The sequence below is a fragment of the Eurosta solidaginis genome, chromosome 3, assembly GCF_040869045.1.
Source record: "Eurosta solidaginis isolate ZX-2024a chromosome 3, ASM4086904v1, whole genome shotgun sequence".
NCBI classification, from domain to species: Eukaryota; Metazoa; Arthropoda; class Insecta; order Diptera; family Tephritidae; genus Eurosta; species Eurosta solidaginis.
The window spans coordinates 8953741-8977910 of NC_090321.1; the positions used below are offsets into that span (position 1 = coordinate 8953741).

The window sequence follows — 24170 nt, forward strand, 5'->3', positions numbered from 1 at the left end:
AAAACGAGCAATGATCGGCTTACAATATGCTCGTGTAGAAACATGAGTTGGTCCATTGCTGTATTACAGTGGAGTATAATGGTAAGTCCGCCAGTGGACCACATGATCCAACGATTTTTGCAGGGTAAGATATCGTAACAGTCAGCTGTTGCGGCAAATAAGGACCCCACTAAGTACTCACGTACGTCATTATTGACAGATATAAGTTCAAGACTGTGAAGAGCTTCGTCAATCTGGAAACCATCACTACAGCTATAACAGTGTCAGCTAGGAAATCAAACGGATAATAAATCTTGCCAACAAGTGCTACTTTGGGCTCAGTGGGCAGTTGAAAAGTAAAAGACAAAAATCACGCTCTACAAGTCGCTCATCTTACCTGTCCTGATGTATGGCTCGCTATCATGGACGGTATCGAGAGAAGATGAGATGTCTCTTAGAGGGTTCTGCGGAAGATGTATGGTCTTGCCCGCCAAGCCGACTGCAAGCATCGAAGGAGGTATTTATTTATTTATTTATTATTTAAAGTCGACGACAAACTATGGTCGACTGCATAATATAAAAGATATATAAATATACAACTCAAAAGATAAAATTTAAGATATATCGAGATTTCAACAATGTTATATTACAAACAAAAATATATTAATGAACATTACACTTTAATTTCAGAATATAATAATAATAAGAAATATGAGCAGAAATAAGATCTTATACCGAAATCTTATACTGGCGGAATGCATCAAATTCGCTCAGCATGATTTCGGAATGCAGTGGATTCCAATCTTCCTGTTGGAATGCAACAAGATTCCAATCAGCATGTCATGGGAATCCGGCAGTGCTAAGAGTAGTGTAATGAGGATACGCCATCACAAGGCATAAAAAAGTAACATGACCTGTGTTGTTGGAATGCACCGGGTTCCAATCAGCTCGATGCCTGACCCATAAGATTATACTGCCGGAATGCATACGATTCCGGTCAGTGACTCATGAAAAAGCATGTTTTTTGTTGTTGGAATGCACCAGATTCCAATCAACACAGTACTGTCTTGTTCCTTCTTAATGATACATATTGATAAATGTTCCTCCATCCTTAAACGAGATAGTTCCTGTTTTTTATGGAAGAAATAAAATGCCGGCAAATTAAATTAAATTAGCTTGTATCTCTTAAATTAGATAGGCAAGTATTGCATTACGTATAGTGGCACAAGTACATTCAAGACTGATACAGCTATACAAGTCATTGTAGTGCGCGCACCAGATAAGAAGAGGATTATTTTTAGCAAAGTTTCGTCGACAAAGGGGGAAATAGAAAGGAATTTTAGTGTCTGGATACTCTAGGGGGAACCGCAAAAAACAAGCGGCTGAGAAGGTCGGCAGAATCAATTTCTCCAATAATGAGCTTATGGATGAACAATACCCCCAGTAAAATTCTTCGATTTTCCAGAGTGGGTAAGTTAATAAGAAGAAGTCTACTTCTGTATGGAGGAAGGTGGAGACTTGAGTCCCAATTAAGGCCGCGCAATGCAAATATCAAAAATTGCTTTTGAACTGACTCAAGACGGTTTATATGCTTTTGAGAAACAGGGGACCAAACGCATGAGCAATACTCGAGTATTGGACGAACCAGCGATGTGTAAAGAACCTTAGTGAGGTACGGATCATCGAACTCTTTAGCCCATCTTTTAACAAATCCAAGTAAACCCAACGCTTTGTTGGCAATAGATGAAATATGCATGTTAAAATTCAATTTCGGATCAAAAAGGACACCTAGATCATTTACAATAGATATACGCTCCAAAGGCGTACCATCTATTACATAAGGTTTCAATGCTGGCTTCACTCGGGGAAATGTCATATGCTTACATTTAGAGCAATTTAAAGCTAGTAAATTTGTTGTGCACCAACATTGGAACGAGTCCAAGTCGGCCTGAAGAATATGCAAGGAACTCAAATCGGTAGGACAGTAAGTGTAGCAAAGTTTTACATCATCCGCATACATTATAGTATGGGAATATAATATTGTCTATGGCAAGTCATTAATGAAAAAGGCAAAGAACAAGGGCCTAGCTGACTTCCCTGGGGTACGCCGGAGGAAACACCGAACGATTCCGACAGATTGCACTTGAACAGGACTTTTTGGCTCCGGTTAGAAAGATAGCTTTTCAGCCACATTAATAGGTGAAACGGAAAGCCCAGTAAATCAAGCTTATGAATAAGTAACTCATTGTTGACGGTATCAAATGCTTTGCTGAAGTCCGTGTAGATGACATCCGTTTGCTTGTTCGCTAAAAATCCTTCCATAACTATAGAGGTGAATACAAGCAAATTTGTAGTGGTTGACCTTTGACGAACGAAACCGTGTTGGCATGGAGATAAAAGACTAGAACACTGATATTGGAGTTGACTGGTAACAATCTGTTCAAAGACTTTAGGAATGACTGAAAGTTTAGCAATACCCCTGTAGTTTTCAACTTTTGACCTACTACCTTTTTTATGCAGGGGTATAATAAAAGACTGTTTCCAAAGTGCCGGGAATGACGCAGATCCCAGAGATAGCTCAAATAATTTTAAAATAGGCTCATACATGTTTTCGGCGCAGTACCTAAGCACGCAACTAGGAACACCGTCCGGTCCCGGAAAAAAAGTGGGCTTCAAAGATTGAAGACTCTGAAGAACAATATTACCATCAATAGCAGGATTCCTAATGGAATTCGAGCTATCTAAGCTATAGGGATATTGACCGGAATGAAAACCACTGGATGAATACGTGGACTTAAAGAACTCAGAAAATAGATCAGCAACGTCGTCATCAGTGCAAGCTTTTTTACATCCAAAGGTTAATGAGGAAGGATACCCAGAAGTTTTCCGCTTTGAATTTACGAAACTGTAAAACTTTTTTGGATTTTTAAAAAATTGGGCTTTACAACAACTCAAGTAATTTTTATAACAAACCTGATTAAGACGGTGAAATTTAGAACGAGCTATTAGATATTTAGAGAGGTCTGCAGATGCTCCAGATTTCTTGAATCTCTTATGTTATTAAGTCTGATAAGTTGCCTTGAAAACCAAGGGGGCCTATTCGAACATAGGGTATAGCGAGTAGGAATGCAGGTATCAAAGAAGCCATCAAGCGTACTGTAAAATATAGAGATTGCCGAATCGACATCAGTGCAAGCATAGAGATCCGACCAATCATGAGAAGCCAACAGATCATTGAGCATAATGAAATTCGCTTTGTAGAAGCATCTAGATCGGGGACGAGACAGTACTTGAATCCTACGGGGTAGGCTGATATCAAGTGATATCTCTAGCGTAGGGTGAAGAGGGTCTTCTGGAAGGGATAAAGGTGGGATTTGCGTAAGGGCAGTACCCACCGAGCCATCCACAAATACTAAATCCAGCATTTTATTTCCACTATTTGAACATTGTTAATCTGTAAAAGAGATGAGTCTAACAAGCAATGGAGAAACTCATGTTGAGCAGTGGGAGTTAAAAAGTTTGAATCACTTATATTAACCCAACTAACTGTTGGCAAGTTCAAGTCACCAACAACAACAAGTCGATCGTTATCTCCCAACTGCGAATGCAAATAGCAGATGGCCGAGCTATGACTAGCATAAACATCCATATCCGAACGAGGTGGTATATACGAACAACAAACAATTACGCTATAGCTACCGAATGAAAGCCTAAGTGCTATGAATGAAGTATAATGAAGTATTCCATCAGTCGATACCGCAGTTTGGAAGCAGAGGAATGAGGAGACCTCCACTGAGCTGGGAGATACAGATGGAAGAAGACTTGACCCCTCTTGATGTTCCCAATTGGCGGCAGCTATCGCAAAACAAGAATAGCTGACGTGAATTGTTAAGAAACGGCCAAAATCGCCTAGGCGGTTAAGCACCAATGATGATATTGGAGATATTTTTATAATATGGCCGAGCTTGGTGAATTTTCAGAAAATCGTGCATGATGATAATAATTTTTTCTTAATAAACGATTAAAAGATATACTAAAGTGCACCGATCGTATCTGTCGCCTAGTACCACATGGTTCTTTACTTAGATGCGGATATCGTTCAAATGTATATCAGCTTGATCTTGGTTTTCTGGAACTTGCGAATAGGTTGCAAATATATTGCACGCAACTGTCTATATATGATAAAAAAAGAGGTTTCCCGAGTCTGAGTTCATTCATTATACTGCTGAAACACTTGTATAATTAAGTGACTTATTGAACGTAATTATTATGCAAGAATTTGTTATGATTGAATAATTTCGAAGGTTTACTTTTATTCCGTAATGCATTTTAATTAAATTAATTTTAAACTGAGTTTTAATTTGCATTTAAGCGTTGAATTAAGAATTTGATATATTTGAAGCAGATGATTTGGTTCCTTATTGCTTTGCTTAAATTTATGGCATTTTATGTCATTTGAGGTCACAGCGGTCGAGCATATTACGCAAAGTGAGTAAACGGCTTGAGGCCATAAGACTTGGTCAACACTATCATTTCCACAATATTTCTAGCTCTTCGGTATAATACTTTGACCACCATAGATCACTATTAAAAAAAATATTGTTTCCAGCTCTTCAAAACATCTCTTCACTTCGACCACTTTACATTGACCCAATACTTATTTTTAATTGACGCTCAAGTTTTACATCATTTGATCTATCCAACGAAGTGGATGCCTCTGCTGTAACTAACGGCTGAAGATAGAAACACCTCATGTCCCGTGGTATCTTTATTGGGAGCGTTTCATTATTCTGTATTACAAAATTCTGGGTGACAAAATTCTGTAAATTGCAAAAAAATTCTGCTTGAACAAAATTCAGCTTTTTTAAAATTCTGCTTTTTAAAATTCTGCTTTTTCAAAATTCTGCATGTTTAATTCTGGAAGTCAAAATTCCGGAATCATGGCATGGCGTAGCCGGTGTTGGATCGGCTAAGCGTTATTTTTTTAAAGTGCGGCCGAAGGCCGCCTACGCAGAAGGGTATATTACGCAGAAGGACATCACCGTGGCGGTAGCCACGGTTATACCACACACCCGGACTTGGCATGGTGTAGCCCAGGATTATTTGTTATAAGCGCGGCCAAAGGCCGCCTCTGCAAAAAGGTGCTCTACGCAGAATTACTGTGCATGGCGCACTTTTTCAAAATATATATATGTATATTTTAATACAGAATTTTGTAATACAGAATTTTGAAAGCAGAATTTTAGAAAGCAGAATTTTAAAAAAGCAGAATTTTAAAAAGCAGAATTTTGTTTTTAGAATTTTGTACATACAGAATTTCGACACCAACCCATCTTTATTCGTTCGCCTAACATGACCTAATATGACCAAATTTCATTATTAAACATATCTTGGTACGCTCAGTCGCCATCAGATGCTGTTTTCGCTCATGATTCAGTAGTCACATTAAGCGAAGTTGTTCCTTTAGCGGTTATAAAAACACTCGGGGAGTGACGGTACAGGGAAGGTATTCAACATTTTAGAAGAGGCCGTTTCGATTCACAAACTCTTTTGTCTATCTGCACTTGGAGCTATTTTTACACCTTCAGCCCCTTCCTGTTGATACAAGTGTAAAGCCATCGCTTGCTTACTCAACCGGCCAGATCTAAAGCCTAACGAAAACATGGTCTTACCTATTTGAACTATTTCAAATGCTTTTATTAATTTTACCGTAATATCTATGATTGGATTAACACTCGGATCAAATATTTTGAGTTAGTTGATAATGGCTATGGGAGAAATATCTTCGATAGAAAATAGGTAGTGCATGTCGATTCTCTTCTCATAGACATTTTCTTGGACTGGGCTTATAGCGAACTGCATATCAGATCAGGTGTGAGGGCGCACGTAAAAGGTAGGCTTCAGTATTTCATACAATATTAGCATTAACGTTTCTCAGCTCAACGTTTGTCCTTCCCCGTATCAGCGCGGCATTCTTCATCGTACCATCTTCCAGTCTAACTAAAGTCTTGTAAAATCCTCGGTAGTGATACAAAACATATGAGAAATATGCTACCACTACCCACTTCTAGAGGAAAATCCATCAGATACTGCTTTCCTTGTAATACCGCGTGTGCAGTCTACTTTATACTGAGTAATGTGCGCACCTTATACTGTCGATATTATGTCGACAATAAGGAGCTTGGAGGATTTTCGTATTCTGGAACATCGAAAAATTACCCATGTTATTGTTAAAACAAATGAATTCCACGAATGTTTAGAAGAAAGTAACGGATATTTGAATTCGGTACGCTCCGTAACTAGCAACTGTTGGATCTAGGGAAACTGGCGCGGAAACGATTTTTTTGCACCTTGAACCAGATGTCGGACCATGCTCGATCCTGGCAGGTTTCCTTGGTAGCACCGTGCCTAACGCAAAATGTTCACTCACTTTGAATATTAGTCTAGGTGGATCTGGACAAAATGAAATGCTGGGGAGCAATTTTTAACGAGTCACAATTGGTTTTGCATTTCTAATAATATTCATGACCAAAAATCCTATAATTATAATAGCCTCGTTTAGCGGTAAACACTTCGGCCCGTAATCATAGTCGCTGACTAAAATACTCTTTACGGCCCGATTCTTAGCGTTACCGGTAAAATAGTACCCAGAACATTATGTAACCGAAAATCGTTACCAGTTGTTTTATTCGCGATTCTGGCCAAAGTGGTAACGCTGTCATCACCGAAAAACTCACCAATGTCTGTGTTGAAATTTAAAAGTTTGTTTTCTTCGCTTTACCCATGGCGGAACGATACAAGGTGGCAGCATGGGACAGCTGAATATAAACTTTTTTTATTTAATTTGATACATCAACTTCCGGCGCAGTACGATTTTGACATTTGTCCATCGAATTTACAAAAACGAAGTACATGGAATTTTTATTTATGTTTGTAGGTATGTCACCATGCTGCCACCGTGTATGGTTCCGCCATGGCTTTACCGAATATGTGTCACTCGTAGTCGTATGTGCATACATGCATACGTTTTTACATAGCTATATTGTAATATATACTGTGAAAGTACATGGAAACAAATATGTATAGCAAGAGGCAACACTTTTTTACTATTATGTTTACTTTTTTGCGCTCACAATTCTTTATTTTTCAGTATTGCCTTTTTCTAAACAACAGCTTTTGTATGGTTACATGGATGTTACCACCTATTTTAGTGGGTAAACAATTATCCGGCTACTTTCGTGAGCAGAATACCAAAAGGGTACAAAAGTTACCACATGAAGAAATCTTGCCTATATTAAAAATGGGATTTAAAATTTTGGTATGTTATAGACATATTAAACGAAGTTTTCAGCTAAAATAAGCATGGACAGGGTATCCGCATGAAAAAAAAAGGTATTGATTGGCGCTATGAAGAATTTTTTTAGAAATTTTAAAAGTTCACCCTGTTCTTTACAACCGTGGTTACTTTACTCCACGTAAAAAATGGTAATTTTTTACTTGACAAAAACTTAACAATAGCACAAAAATTGTCAAAGGAGTAGCTGAAAACGCGTTTTGATCATAATCCGGTGGCGGATAATTATCATTTAATTCTATTTAAAATTGAGTGCACAATCTTTTAATTGAACATGAGCATACTTATTTGAAGAAAATTTACTTAATTTTGTTCTTAAAAAAATATTTAAATCTCGCAACATAAACGAATAGGTAGTTAGAGCGGATTTGGGCTCCTTAAAGCAAAGGAAGCACAAAGGCGATTCATTCATACACTCGTATTCATGTTGAATAGCTTATATAGTTTGTAAGAATATTATAAAGAAAAGTTGTTTGCATTAAGACACCTGTGACGGCCGTGACGTGCAAACCTTAAATGATAGGTGGCCCTAACCGTTAAAGCCGTTTAATTTAATATACCCGAAACCGAATAGGGATATCTCTAACTTCGATACTAATAAGTATGCAGGACATTCAATGATAGTCAGGTTAAATCAAATTTAGGTTTGCCTTCGCAAAGTCAGCATAAATAAAGGGAGTTTAGTATAGTTTTCCATAGGAAAGAAGTAACCTAGAATGTTGAGCCATTGTACATAAACCTGCAAAGTGTAAGTCTCTTTTACATTAGAAAATCATTGAACTAAAGTGAATGATGACATAGACTAAGAGGGTGATAAAGGAGGGAAGTAGTTCAGCAGTGCCCGTACCAAACAGTTCTTAAAATTTTTGTTGCTAATTCTTGTTGTATTCCGTGTTTTATTTCATGCTTTCTTTTAAGAGGAATTGGCAAATGTAAAGGGGAATAGAAGACACAAAAGGAAATGCCAGCAGAATTGAATTCAAGAATTCTGTAATGTAATTCAATAATTAGAAATTGGAAATAAGAAATTGTTCTTTTAGTAATAGTTATTCACAAAAAACCGAATAATTACCCTCAAACGGCTGCGAAACTGATGAAAATTGTATCAGCGCAAAACGTCTTTTTAGTTAATTCTTTTTTAATTACATCAACAACATGAAAGTCTGAAACTTTTTTTTTGCAAAAATATCTTGACAGAGTAAAAGTATTACTTTTTCGCCTTCGGATTATTGCTTAAATTAAAACGCGTCATTTGACGCCTCTCCCGAAATTTTTTGACATGTATTAAAAATCGACGCCTGTGGTAAATAATTCCTTCCATTGAATATTTATTTCTAAATCAATGCCAAAATTAGTATAGGATGCTACTTTTCCTCAAAAGATATTAAATTATCAAAACTCACAAATATCTTTGAATGCGGAATAGTCTTAATTAAAGATTTCGCATATGTGGAGCCAAGTAACCATCGCACATTTTAAGATTGTGCGATTTTCGTCACAAACATATTAATACGCATTCGAGGTATAATAAATTAGCTCCTGACGTATATTTGCTTGTCTGGGAAGCCTTTTTTCACTTCCATTTAAGTTCAGCGCGTTTAAATAGCAAATTGTTTAATTTCTCGTAACTTTTGACAGCAGACCACCAACTTAAAACCTATTTTAAAAAATTAAAAAATGTCATTTTAAATTTAAAATACTTTTTTTTAGAGGTAAGTGGACTATAACATACTTAATTTGATATTTAATTTAGAACCATGTTTAAACCAATAAAACTCTATTTTATTTCGACTATGATTACGGGCCTTCATATTCAAAACTACATGATAAAAACACCTAGAAGGTAAAACCGTTTCTTATATTATTGACGTTTTTCCGCAATGAAAAAAATCCCAAATCTTTCAACTGCACACATACATATAAATTATTTCTCAAATAAAAAGAAACTTTAATATTTTACTTTGTTTATTTTTCATTTTGTTCTGAGATTGATTTTAAATATTATATTGCGCAAAAACTTTAAAAAAAGTCATGACCGACCAGAAGAGAGAATGGTTATACCTAGTAAGTGTTTTAATCATGTAAAGCAAATTTTAAATAAACGATTCTCTTTACATTACAACCCTAAAATCAGTTTTTGTTTACAGTCAAACTTTGCTTAAGCCTTCCACTAAATCCGTTCCCGAGCTGGTCGGGCTAGTACCTTAATAGTTCTTGATACCTGAACGTACCGAATCTATACCCCGCAAAAGACCATCAACATCGATAACACTCCCCAAAATCTTCGTTAATACAACAACAACAACAACAGAATCCCTACATCCTTAATCCAACCCTGACTATATGCAAAGTCATCGCACATCTATTTTTGGCTTTAAATCAAGGAAAAAATGGACAGTCTGGCGCCAAATGGGTTAACCCTAGGAATGAATTTTAGAAACAAATTTACATTTCAGAAACTCATTTGCTGAAGGCAATAAAAAAGAAAACAATTTGTTAATTTCCCACTCAGCATTTAGATCATTAAATTTTGAATTTCCCTACATATAAATGCAATTTGATTACTCTTTCTGACTAAATAATTAGTTATCATACAATTGAACAAAAGGAATAATCAAATATGAATACTTTTTATGATCAAAAACTGAAAAGCATTTTTCGATCACTTTTTGGAATCATTTTTTAAGTCCTTATATGATTAGATTTTAATATTTCATAAAAACCAACAAAAAGAATAATCAAATATGCTTACTTTTGATGATCAAAAGCTGAATATAGTTTTTCAATCACATTTTGGAATCATGTTTAAATCAAATGTGTTTACTTTAGGTGATCAAAAATTTATAATCTTTAAAATGATCAGCTTTCTGAATCTTTTCTGACTATATTTGTTGACTGAATAATGAATTTTATACTTGTTAAAATTTTACTTTTCATTAAAAATCTTATTTTTTTCACATACACACATTTTTTCAATCATTAAGTTCAGAAAAAATGTGTACATATACCATAGCGGAACGATACAAGGTGGCAGCATGGTGACATACCTACAAACATAAATAAAAATTTCATGTACTTTGTTTTTGTAAATTCGATGGACAAATGTCAAAATCGTACTGCGCCGTATTTTGATGTATCAAATCAAATAATGTTACGGTCTGCTGTTATGGTCTACGGTTACGGTTCACTTGGGAGCGTTTTCGTGCGAACACACCTAGTGACTGGTGATGGGGCGAAAGTTGCGATACAAAAGTATCGAAAACAAGAAAAAAACAGACCGGCGATCACTAGCGAAAAAAATTGCCATGAGTTTCCGGCGAACGATAAACCAATTTAGACATTGAGAGAAGAAAAGAAAGGAAAAAAAAAACTCTCGAAGAAGCCGTTATACAAACGAGAGGGTCGTTTGAAAGTCACTAAATTTATGGAAGCTTAGAATAACAGAACATGTGTTTCTTCCGGTAATTCTCGGAATTTGGTGGAAAGATTTGGATTTGCTTCAGCCAAATTTTTGGCGGCCCTGCGATTATACAAAAGGATCGTGTAACATCTATTGGCACAACGTCTACAGCAAAGGCGTCAAGCACCGATACTGCTTCAGTAACTTTATTGCTCACATCAAATGCGCATCCCCAACTATACTCAACTAATCGCAAAACACCCTCGCCGGCTGTGTACGTATTCAAGTGAGTATTGTGATGAACCAAAAGACTGCAACGAGGAATTGCAGGCCGATTCCTTAACCAAACCACTAAAAGAACAAACAGGTAAATGCCCAGAAACTAGGAAGAGTCGATAGCGCAAAGTCCATTCCGACAAACCTCTTTTCTACTCGTCTATTTTGGGTGGTAATAAACATTACAACGGTTATGTTGTGTTGGCATAAACTCAACGTATAGAATATCCAGTTGAAGTAGGTCGGCGTTTCACAGTCACACCTAGTGACGAGAGTACTGGTGATTCCGATTCGGATTCAGACGGCACTAAACTATTGGTGATGAGATCCCTTGGTATCCGAAGATAAACCACTTTCTCTACGTTTACGAAGTACACTACCACCTTTGGAACAGCGTCCGGCACCATCTCCGCCTCCAGGGCCAGCAGTACGCTGCAGCGTAATACAACGAACGCCCAATTAGCACCAAGTTATCCAGGTCGTAAAAGTCAACACGAAGTTTTATTGCCACGAGGTTCACTCGATCACCTCGGACCAGAGCGCAACAACCACCAACAGTACCAACACGGCGCACCCAAGACCGCGCACCACAACCAACAACAGCGTCGGCTTCACCGGCAAGGTCAACATCACCGGTAACCACGCCGGCAGAGGCCCATGGTACGTACTCTGGCGGCCATGTAAGTATCAGCCTTGTATAGACTTAAAAATAGTTACCCAACAAAAAATTTGGTCATAAAACTTACCCACGGCCATACAAACGTGACTATGAATACAACCGATGACTGTAAAGTGACTAGTCCAATGACGTGGAATGACGAGAGCGTTTTTTGCAGGGTAGTTAAGGAACTTCTAAGTGATGTGGGTTTTATACAGTCCGGTTGAACCATTTAACAAAGGTCGATTTTTCTCGTCAAATTTTATTATTGAATACTTGAAATTGTTAGCTTTACAGCAAAGGGCATACATCCTTTTTTTATATAATTTTAATAATATATTTTGTCGCTTTAAAATGTTTGAAGTTAGCTCTATAAATTTTATTGATAATAAGCCGTCCTTATCACGTGAAACGTTTTAACGATCCATTTTTGGAACTCAACCGTGGGTTGTTAGAAAAAAATGTATGCACGAATTGGCTAGAAGATTTAAACTTTCTTTTCTTATATCATTCAAATACAATATATATATATATATATCTATACATATGAATCACTATTGCTAGCAATATCGTTCGAACAACCAGAAGAAAATAATATACGTGCATATAATACATTGCGCTATACAAATTTAATCTTTATTGCTTTTATAACAAATTTTCTTGGTACATATTACATGTTAGTGTCATTATACTATGCGTTATACCAAATTGATATTTGTTTACACTCAAAAATAAGTTCTACTACAACAACATAATAATTTTGTAAGAGAGCCCCAATTATTGGAATTTGTATCCCAACTTTATAGCCCTAAAATATGTTTTGTGAATGGAAAACAGAAAAGGGGTACTCGACCAAATTCTTACGTTGTATGTAGTATATTTACTATACATAAGTACATTTAATTGCATTTTTTTTTTCACACAAAGCGTTTATAACGATTGTCAAAAAAATAAAAAAAAGGGGGAGACATAAATATATGTATAACTTGAAATATTACGAGCAAAAGTAAGAGAAAAGAAAAGAACCTCCCCACAGAACAAACTTAGCCAGATTTAAGTATTCATATTAGATTTCGTTTTCGATTTCGGCCCAATAAAGTGTGAACTGTTGAATCATTTTTTTTTTCTCTCACTTTATACACTACACACACTTACCTACATTTTCATATTGTGAATAGCTATTCGTAGTTCAACAATGCTGTAGCCCTGGTTAAGAAACCTGCACTATCTTATTTTTTTTTAATAGAAATGAGTACTGAATAAAATTTGTAAATAAAATGGGAATGCTGGTGTTCTGGCTCATTTAGAAGGCACATAGGGTTTACAGGTAAGGGGCCACCGAAATACAGGTGCGACGGTGGCCATGGTTTTTGTGGGTGGGCTCCGCACCGGGCGTCGCAACAACACCCGCGGCGCCCCCATGTATATTCGGCCTGTTTCTTTCTTTTGTAATTTTCAGCATTTTTTTTTTCATTATTTGATTTTCAGAGTTGGTAACCGGTCGCTTCCGGTTCGGTAATTTTTTTTTGTTGCGTTAGATATTTTTTTTTTGAATTTAAATTTTTAATGTTAACGGTCTGTCCGTGACATCCGGTTCGGCCGGATGTTGTTTTAATTTGAATTTCAAGTGTTTTGAGTTGCCTCTGCGCTTTTTGACGGCTGAGTTTTTTGATAGGCATGATAGGAAATTTTTTCTGTTTATGGCGCAGGAACAGTAAGGTTCGCAAGGACCCGCCCCAGCCGACAATGACTAGCCATTGTGCACCACCACATCATGCCGCCTTCCTTACTGCTTCCATAGAAGATGCGATTCCATAACAATAAAAAAAGCTTAAAATCAGCTGTCCCATGCTGCCACCTTGTATCGTTGCGCCATGACATATACATATAAAAATTTTATTATTAAGATATTCTTCAAGACATTATAATGCAAATGCTGCTCGACCGAAGATTTCCCCAACCATTTCTCCACATTCGGCCTCCCAGAAAATACATAATAGTTGGACAATACAAAGGTTGTGGGCTATTTGAACCCCATGTAAGTGAAACTCTCTTGACATATGTACCTGGATATGTCTTCAGAATCCCGTACCGTATCTTATTTTAAGATATTGACGATCACAGCTGATGTTGGATGTTGTAGTCGCAGGTGTATATCGGTCAAGTTTGTTTGCGAGTGACCTGTCGTTCAAATAGCTCACTTCCGCATGTTTTCTTCCCCTGATGAAATAAGATTACTATGTAGTATCTTATTTTGAATGAGATATGAAGAATAAATGCATCATAATCTCATTCAAAAATGATTAAAGAATCTCAACCAAAACGATGAAATATGTTCACGAATATGATCAGAAAATGACTGTGAAAAGCAGTCAAATATTACTCTAAAACAATTAAAGCTCAATTTTACAATGATATCAAATATGAATAAAAAGCGTTTCGCAATAGGAATCATAAATGATTATTCAAGAATAATCACATTTAAGATACAATTTTTCTCCCGACGATACATTAATTTTCGAACAGAAAATGCTTTTAAATTTGAAGGTTTTTAATCATCTTGGGGTATGATATTTAAATATTTCCTGATCAAAATTTTCAAAAAATGCTGGCTGGGTTATTATTATCTACCACAAATTAATAACAGTTTTGTTTCTTTCGCGCCTTAATTGAAATGCTTGTGTTTTTTTTTTCTTCAATTTATTTTAATTTATAGTTTTTAACACTGATTGCTTTATTCAATTTATTTATTCACAACTTCTCAAGTTTGCTGCCAACACTTTTGTTAAATGAATTTTCGTAAATGTAATTTATTTCTTATTCAAATCATCAAATCGATTTTCTTTCACACCTGTGTAGTTTATATGTTTATGTTTATCCTTTAACGGTGCAAAATGTCGTGAAAAAAACCTCAACAACTGATAAATGAATTATCTGCGCACGCTCAAAACCGTCTCGGCTCATCGACAACAATTAGCAACAATTAATGAAACGTCCGCGCACCTTGGCAGTTGAATGAAAACTCCAGTGCGCTCAGCGTCAGACTATTAGTTGAGGTAACACATTTTGTACTTACGAACTGTAGTCGATAGCTGGTAAGGCTGAGACTTTAGCCAACAATAAAGTACAAACTCGTAAGTGCTTATTAGCGTATGTACACTTGTTTTAAGTAAAAATGCACCATCCGTGATTCTCATCACAACGAGCGGCTTTTTGTGCCTACACATGCTTTAGGTATGATCTGGAAACATTCAGTTTGTGGATCCGTCGACATCGTTTCGCCTCATAGAACAGCAGGGTATGTCGGTGACCAAGATCTTGTAAACTTCCCAATCCAGGGTGTAGTGTGGACCCTGACGGTTTTACCTGCTCATATTTAACATAATACCGCTGAAATGACCGCTCTTTAAATGTGCCTCAGGGCAGCCATCTCGGTCCTATTCTGTTTTTGATCTTTATAAACGATGTTTCCACAACTATAAAATATTCTAAAATTTTAATGTATGCCGACGACGTAAAACTTTTTAAGTCATACGCGTCGGTTGAAGAACGTTCTGTACTCCAGGCGGATTTAAATCGTTTAGTTATTTGGTGTAATGCGAATTTTATGCCTCTCAACATAGAAAAATGTAAACCCATGTGTTTTTCACGTGGGAACATACAGCCAGCTTCCTACACAATTAATGGCCAAACTTTGGAAAGCGTTGATGTTTTTGTCGAGTTGGGAGTTACAATGATTTGCAAACTTAGTTTCAACCCTCATATTAATGCCACAGTCAATAAAGCGAGAGGAGTTTTAGCATTTGTGAAAAGATGGGCAAAAGAGTTTAGTGATCCTTACGTTACAAAACCCCTTTTTACATCATTGGTGAGGCCGATATTAAATATGGATCGATAATTTGGAATGCGCGTTATCAAGTTCATGTGAATAGACTAGAATCAATTCAAAAACAGTTTTTATTTTTCGCCTTGAGAAATCTTCAATGTGACTCTCCGTATAATCTTCCTCCTTACACTAATCGAGTAAAACTAATAAATCTTCCTACCCTTGCAAGTCGTAGAGAAATGCTAGGTGTACTATTTATGGCTAGACTTTTAAATGGATCGATTTCAAGCCCATTTCTTTTGAACGAAGTAAACTTGAATGTTCCATGCCGAGTTTCAAGGCATTATAAACCTATAATTCTTAAACAATGCAGAAGCAATTTCCAACTACACGAACCTTTTCTATGTTTGTTCGAAGATTATAACTCTCACTCGAGAATAATTGATGTTTCGGACTCGCTCTTTGCCATAAAAAAGACGGTTCTATCTTCTCTTAATAATTAAAAAATTATATTTATACTTTTAATCTATTGTATTTTGTGAATTTATATTTCTCAGCTGATGAGTTTCTCTGTAGCTGAGCGGTTTTAGATCTCGGCGCTTAAGAAGCCACTGCCTCTCAAAGACTCAGTAACAAAAAAATTATAAATAACACATAAATAAGAATTAGGATACAAAAAAAGGACGTGTGGCACTCGGGGACTGCCGCGGTAAAGCTATTGCATATTATCAACTTATGCAATTATAATATTTATGCAACATTTTGTTTTCTTTGATATTAATTCAAGTTTTGTGTTTGATATTAATTCAAGTTAACCTTTTTAAGCGTGGTGACCGATAAGAAAACAAATTTTTTACTTTTATTGAATAAATGAGAAGTTAATATTTAACTTTCACTTTAACTTTAACTTTATTTTTAACTTTAACTTTCACTTTAACTTTAACATTCACTTTAACTTTAACTTTATTTTTAACTTTAACATTCACTTTAACTTTAAGTTTAACTTTAACTTTAACTGTAACTTTAACTTTAACTTCAACTTTAACTTTAACTTTAACTATAACTTTAACTTTACCTTTAACTTTAACTTTAACTTTAATTTTAACTTTAACTTTAACTTTTACTTTTACTTTAACTTTAACTTTAACTTTAACTGCAACTTCAACTTTAACTTTAACTTTATTTTTAACTTTCTCTTTAACTTTAACATTCACTTTAATTCTAATTTTAACTTTTACTTTTACTTTAACTTTAACTTTAACTTCAACTTTAACTTTAATCTTAACTTTAACTTTAACTTTAACTTTAACCTTAACTTTAACTTTAACTTTCACTTTAACATTAACTTTAACTTTATTTTTAACTTTAACTTTAACTTTCGCTTTAACTTTAACATTCACTTTAACTTTAACCTTAACTTTAACTTTAACTTTATTTTTAACTTTAACTTTAACTTTAACTTTAACTATAACTTTAACTTTAACTTTTACTTTATTTTTAACTTTAACTTTAACTTTCGCTTTAACTTTAACTTTAATTTTAACTTTAACTTTAACTTTTACTTTTACTTTAACTTTAACTTTAACTACAACTTCAACTTTAACTTTATTTTTAACTTTCTCTTTAACTTTAACATTCACTTTAACTTTAACTTTAATTTTAACTTTTACTTTTACTTTTACTTTAATTTTAATTTTAACTTCAACTTTAACTTTAACCTTAACTTTAACTTTAACTTTTACTTTGACTTTAACTTTAACTTTGACTTTAACTTTAACTTTAACCTTAACTTTAACTTTAACTTTAACTATAACTTTCACTTTAACATTAACTTTAACTTTAACTTTATTTTTAACTTTAACTTTAACTTTCGCTTTAACTTTAACATTCACTTTAACTTTAACCTTAACTTTAACTTTAACTTTAACTTTAACTTTAACTTTAACTTTAACTTAAACTTAAACTTTAACTTTAGCTTTAAATTTAACCTTAACTTTAACTTTAACTTTAACCTTAACTTTAACTTTGACTTTAACTTTAACTTTAACTTTAACCTTAACTTTAACTTTAACTTTAACTTTAACTTTCACTTTAACTTTAACTTTTACTTTAACTTTATTTTTAACTTTAACTTTAACTTTCGCTTTAACTTTAACATTAACTTTAACTTTAAGTTTATGTTTAACTTTAACTTTAACATTCACTTTAACTTTATGATCCGGGGTGGGCGTGAGCTTAGCACCTGCCAACAAGCCAACCTAATATGAACGCACGCAAGTCATTTTCTGTCAAAAATGTCTCATGCACATATAACTTTTATGAGAGCAACTCAAATTGAATTTGCTGCGTGACAACCTAATTCGATTTCCAATTTTTGTTCTGCGTGACATTTAGATTTGACGTTTGCACACATGCTTTACATTGTCGCAACGCATGCTTATTTGGGTTAGGGCAAAAAACGCCAGTTGTTTGCGTGCGCTAAAAAAACGCAGTGCGGTTTTATTAGGTTGGCTTTTAAGCGACCATATATGTATACGATAAGCGATAGCACAATGGCTACTTCGTGAAAATAAACGACAGCTGTTTTAGTTTGATTTCGATGATCGTACGGTGGGGAAGTGTCGCACGCGCGCTTAAGAGTACCAAAGAGTGCGTGTGACACATGTTCACCCTTCAAGCATTGAAATCAAACTAAATAAAAATTGATTTTGCTTTCGTGCTGGCTACGCGTTCGTGTTTACTAATACATTCTCAATTTGGTAACCGTGTAAATGTAGTGGTGCCCACCGCTGTTTATGATAGAGATCCAATTTTATGTATTTGGCCTGTTGCTAACACCGAACCTTTACGAACCTTTTCGAACCTTTTCGAGCCTTTTCGGATCTTTTTTGACAAATATCCGTTACGGTTTTTTTTTGATTTGGTCGCCAAGCCCGCGATAAAATCTATGCAATAGCTTAAAAAAAAACAAAGTATGGATGAATTAAAAAAAAAAACAAAAACAGGATTAGCCTGGTTTCATCGGTCCACTTGAGGGCAGTGCGCTGGCACAACGTCCGAGAAAAAAAATGAGGAGAACGGCAGAGCAGCCGAGAGGAAACCTCGCTACGGGTATGAGGAAGAAATACTTCGAGCGTAATGAAGAGGCAGCAATGAACTGAAGGCCGCGACTATTTCGAAAGCTGTAAGTCAGAAAGAGGAGGATATAGTGGCGATATGCCCACAACTAAGAAACACATGTGGAAGAGAGTGATAAGTGATCGTAGCAATTTCCTTCGGACAGATGTCTGCCGATGGAAGGAAGCTTTTAATCTACGTTATGAAGATGTTGTGAGACGAGCTTGCAAACCGCATCCATCCTTTGATTCATGGGGTGGTACAATCGGTGATGGCGTGCAACATTGTCTTTCCAAACCTTCAAAAGCGCGCATGGTTTGAGGTAGCGGATGGGGTGGAGATCCACACGATACTAAGGCCTATGGTAACAATCTTATGTACAGGGACCGAAATCCGATTATACCGATATAAGACTGAAGATGCCTGTCGTATCTTGGTCTACGGAAGAGAGTCAGCACTACATCCTCTAAATAAACAAGTGGCTGGAAGATATGTTGTACACGGAGCCTGAGAAGACCTCCGGGAGCACAGTCAAAATTTATCTGCGCCTCAGGAAGAGAAGCCCCAATGACGTTGATCATAGTACGCTAGACAAAAAGCTAGATGAAACATTTGAATGAACTACCCCTAAAAATTGTAGAGGGATGGTTTGGTGCTGCGATGATCTAGTTTTGGCGAATACTCATGAATGTCTATAACTCTATTTCTCACAAATTGGAGACCCCCGACAAAATAGAATATCACAGGGACGATAAAAAGAGTGTAGAAAAGAGCAAAGCCTAAAGTAATCCTAGAGCAATGAACTGGACGATATTCCAAAAATTCATCGTGTGCAACATGAGGAGGTTACCATTGTAGAAAATTTGGGGGAATCCAACAACATCGCAGCCAATACGTCAGTAAATCTTGCATTTTAAGAAGATACAGAAGCAAAGCAGAGCCAAGGTGATGCAAAGGGATGTGGATTCTTTTAAAAAATATGAGGGATATTTTTAAACTGACATAAGTCGTGGGGCTTTGTTGAGACATCTAATGCTTAGGGAAACAGCAAAGCTAAGGAAAGTCCTATTTAGGGGTGAATAGTTCAGGGACCTACAAATAAAGTATGGGAATTGTCAGGCAGAAGTGGAGAAACCTTTAATTCTCTTAAATAGACGATACTTACCACCCGATCTCGGAGCAAGTAGGGCCAAGGTTGGTAACTAATGCCAAAATCGAGTAAAAACTTCTTTTTGGGTTTAAATGGCCATACCCAGATTGAATATTCGCTGCCATGACACAAATGTCGGGAAGAACGATAATAGATGTATAAGACTGAGTCATGTCCCGCACTATAGACCCATTAGTATAGCAATTTTTTTGCTCAAGCTCTTCACACTGTTCTGCTGCCATAAATAGGTTTAAATGATATTGGTTCCTGTTTTTTTCGTCCTCTTTCCTTCTATATGCAGATGATTTAAAGTTATTACATAGAGTTAATGGCGAGTTGGATTCCCTATTCCTACAAAATGACCTAAATAATCTTATTGAATGGTGTAATGCCAATAATCTCTTCCTCAATGTGAATAAATGTTTCCACGTGTCTTTTACTAAATCATCTAACTTATATTCCACCCTGGGGGGGTGGGAATGGGGGTTAAGATACTTGGCTTGGATATCATACGTGGTTCCAGGCTCTGGATCAGGGACTGGTATCAGTCTTAGACCGGCCATAGTGACGAATTGTCACACGTGATTGGTTGTCACGTCCTGCACGAGGTGCCCCTGCTTCTACTGATAATGGCGGATCTAGAGAGGACAACTCGATAAAACCCGCACCCCTGAGTCATTGTGCCGAGCTCAGGGGAGGGAGGACCCTGTTAAGGGTCAAGATCGGTACTCAATGGTGACGAACCGGATTGTTAGGGACTTGATTTTGACTATGGATAGGAATTGATGACTTTGGGCTGGTAGGTGCAGTATTCTGCCACCTTAGTAGGTCGGGGTGAAACCCTATCGAAATGGCTGGTAGGCTAATGCTGCACCTGCCCACGTCCCGTTAAAACCGTGGCGGGCCTCAAGGTACGTTCCGGCTCCGTCGCCGTTAAGTTGGTGGTGTAGGTGCGGTTGAAGATTTTCCCGCTTTGCGTCCGGTCTGGCTCTGAACGCATTACTCATAAGGTAATGCGTCAACCCTCGCGTGGCCTCCCTGCGCAGCATAGATAACCACGGGACCGTTGAAGGGCGACTACACAATCGGCTCCGGATAGCGGCCTTGAGGGGGGACTTCTTAGAATGGACACGAAGACGAAGAAAAAGGAGGGTAGGAGTGACGGCGAAAGTCGTCATGGTGCGGGGGACGCGACAGGTGCGGAGAGTGCTCCGAAGCAGGTCGCCGCCAGCCGGGAAAGCTCCCGGCGGGTCAAAAGGGCTGATCAGACGGATCAGCGCAGGGGTTTGGTTTCAAACCCCGTAGGTACGGGTAGTTCGGTTAGTGGAGGGGTGTCGAAACCGACACCCAATGTAGGCCCATATGGGGCTGTGACAGGGAAAGGCAGAGGTCCGACGAATGCGACGGAGCAGCCCAGTACTAGTAAGGAAGCCCTGTCGCGAGGAGCTTTCCCAACGGGAGCCCTGGGGTCGAAGCCTGCCGGGAAAGGTAGGCGATCGACGCCGCGTAGGAAAGCTCTGGGTGATCGGCGCTTAGCTGAGAAGATCTTGGAGCGCTACGGCGGAAGGGATGCAGCTCAGATGTCTGAGAAGCATTCCCGGACGCTGGAGTGGGCCAGGAGCGTCGTAGCTTGCGACGACCACACACCGGTGTCGAACGATGCGGGTGAGCAGCAGGGTTTGGGGGCTATGAAGCGGCAAAGGTCGGATGAGCGGAATGCCTCAACGACAAAAAGGGCCCGAGGAGGTGGGGACGCAATTTCGTTTAGCGAAATCGCTAAACGTGCAGGCTCCATCACCCTCGGGGTCCTGGATAGGAGTAGGGAGGATGGTGCCATCTCCCGAGAGGAGTGGCCGTGGGTCGCCAGCGCCATATCAGCGGCCTATATGACCGCTGTTATGGAGAGCCCAGGTACGCGGCCATGCTTCGAATACTCGGGGTGGTATCATGGTTTTAGACTGATTACTTGTGCTGACGAGCGGTCGGCCTGTATCTTTAAGAAAATAATTTCTTTGGTAGGGGAGGTCTGGAGGGGGGCCAGACTCGAGGCCGTGGAACGGAGGGATCTCCCCCTTCGACCGAGGGCTCGGGTGTGGTTGCCTGCCGGGCCATCTAAGCCGGAGAAAATACTCGAACTAATGCGTTACTGCAACCCGAACCTTCCGACGCATAACTGGAGGGTCCTCAGAGTAGAGGAGGCTGTTGGGCCACGTCGGCAAGTGCTGATTCTGCTAAACGCAGAGTCCACCGGTCCTCTCTCTGACACGAGGGGAGTTATCTCCTATGGCCTCGAGCGTGTGGTTCTTAAAATCTACCACGCCGATTCCAGGGGGGATGGTTCCTCTCCCACAGAGACTGTTCGGGAGGTGGAGGCGTCCGCAGGGGAGCCAGTACCCATGGTTGTGGATGCTGACTCCGCTAATTTGGACAGCGAAAGCACTGTCGACGTCCCGTCAATAGCGGGATCTGTCATCAGTGCTAGTCGTCTGGATGATAGGGCCGAGGAGGAGCTCCTGGCCTCCGAGGGCGAATCATCGATGGCGGGATCCGTCATCAGTGTAAGTCGTCTGTTGGGGGAGGAGGAGGACCTCCTAGTCTCCGAGGGCGAAGCCGCCAAGGATGGGGTGCAGAAGAAGAAGAGTGGTGTTGATGGAAATCCGTCAAATCAATCTTCAGCATTCTAAGGCGGCTTCCGCAAACTTGTTGCTCTGTCTTGAGAAAGGCGGAGTGGATATTGTCCTTGTCCAGGAGCCGTGGCTGAGTAGTAACGGCGGAAAAATTTCTGGATTAAGGACGGGAAAATTCAACACCTTGGTGCATGGGGAGGCAGGTAGGCCTAGATCCTGTGTGCTTATTAAAAAGGAATTTAAAGCTTTTATTCTCTCTAATTTCAGCAATGCTGACGTAACCACGGTCTGCCTCGAGCGAGGCAGTAGCGAATTGTGGGTGGTCTCAGCGTATATGCCCCATGGGGACGTAACGGGACCACCGCCTGTGATACTGGGCGAAATCACCGCTGAAGCAAGGCGGAGAGGTGTTGGCGTAATCATAGGTGCCGATGCTAATGCACACCATAGCATATGGGGGAGCTCGGATACGAACACCAGAGGTGAGTCTTTATTTACTTTTATTGTAGATGAGGGACTTTGTATATGTAATAGGGGGAATGACCCGACTTTTATTACTGCGGTAAGGGAGGAGGTCTTGGACCTCACCCTGGTTAGCAGAGAACTGGAAGATCGGATATCTGGATGGAGGGTTCTCAACGAGCACTCTTTCTCTGATCACCGATATATTCAGTTCTCGGTGAATGAAGAACGTCCCGGTAAAATATCTTTTAGGAACCCTAAAAGTACCAACTGGGACTTGTATTGTAGGAAGTTGGGAGAGCTATTGCCTGAGGCGCCTATCGCTGGTTCGGACCTGTCCGAATCTGAAATAGACGATCTGGTGGAAAACTTCACCTTGGCAGGCAATAGCGCCTTTCAACAGTCCTGCCCACTGAAAACTTACAGGGGGAAGGGCAAGCCGCCCTGGTGGTCTGATTCCCTTGACGACCTAAGAGCGTCCAGTAGGCGGCTCTTTAATAGAGCCAGGAGGAGTAGACTACCCTCGGACTGGGAGCTCTATAAGGTGAGTCTGGGGATTTATAAATATGAAATAAGGTTAGCCAAGCGGGATTCATGGCGAAGCTTCTGTGAAAACGTGGAGGGCTGCAATGAATCCGCGAGGCTTAGAAAAATACTCTCTAGGAATCCCGCCCCTCGGGGGTATCTGAGAGATGATGGTGGGGACTGGTCGATGAGTAGCGAGGAGTCCCTGAGACTTTTACTGGACAATCATTTTCCCGATGTCCCAGTTGCGCAGGGATCTTCGCTTGCGTGGTCGGCGGTTGCTGGCCATGCAGAAATGCCTGCCATCCCACTACGGGAAAGTCAAATATCCTGGGCTATAAATTCGTTCAAGCCCTATAAGTCACCCGGTCCGGATGGCATCATTCCTGCGCAACTTCAAAGGTCTTTAGGGATTTCCTGCCGCTGGTTGGCCATCATCTACACTAACTGCCTCAGGCTTAACTATATCCCTAGGTCGTGGCACACGGTTAGGGTCATCTTCATTCCGAAGGCCGGCAGGGGCTCTCATGTAACACCTAAGGATTTCAGGCCAATCAGTCTCTCGTCGTTTCTTCTTAAGACGCTTGAGCGGCTGATTGACCTGTACCTACGAGAAAGGATACCTGGGGGGTTACTGTCGGCTTCACAGCATGCGTACTGCAAAGGCAGATCGACGGAAACGGCTCTCCATTCGATTGTAAAGCAAATAGAGGGGTCTCTAGAACATAAAGAATATGCTCTGGGTGCCTTTCTAGACATCGAGGGGGCTTTTAACAATGTTCTACCGGGGGCAATC

General features: G+C 38.7%; 1 protein-coding gene across 4 annotated transcripts in view; it reads right to left on the reverse strand.

The window, feature by feature from the left end:
- The window catches only part of Buffy (BCL2 family apoptosis regulator buffy), an 83552-nt gene extending 68834 nt beyond the window's left edge, over positions 1-14718 (reverse strand). Inside the window, exons 1-2 of one of the 4 annotated variants that reach the window (XM_067770668.1) lie at positions 14519-14718; positions 13734-13887 (exon numbers count right to left, since the gene is read on the reverse strand). The gene's annotated coding sequence lies outside the window, so the exon portion shown is untranslated. Of the gene's footprint in view, positions 1-12822; positions 12889-13733; positions 13888-14298; positions 14422-14518 lie in introns of those variants that run through there. The other 3 variants (XM_067770669.1, XM_067770671.1, XM_067770672.1) reach the window with 3 other exon arrangements.
- Between the last annotated feature and the right edge of the window lie 9452 nt (positions 14719-24170).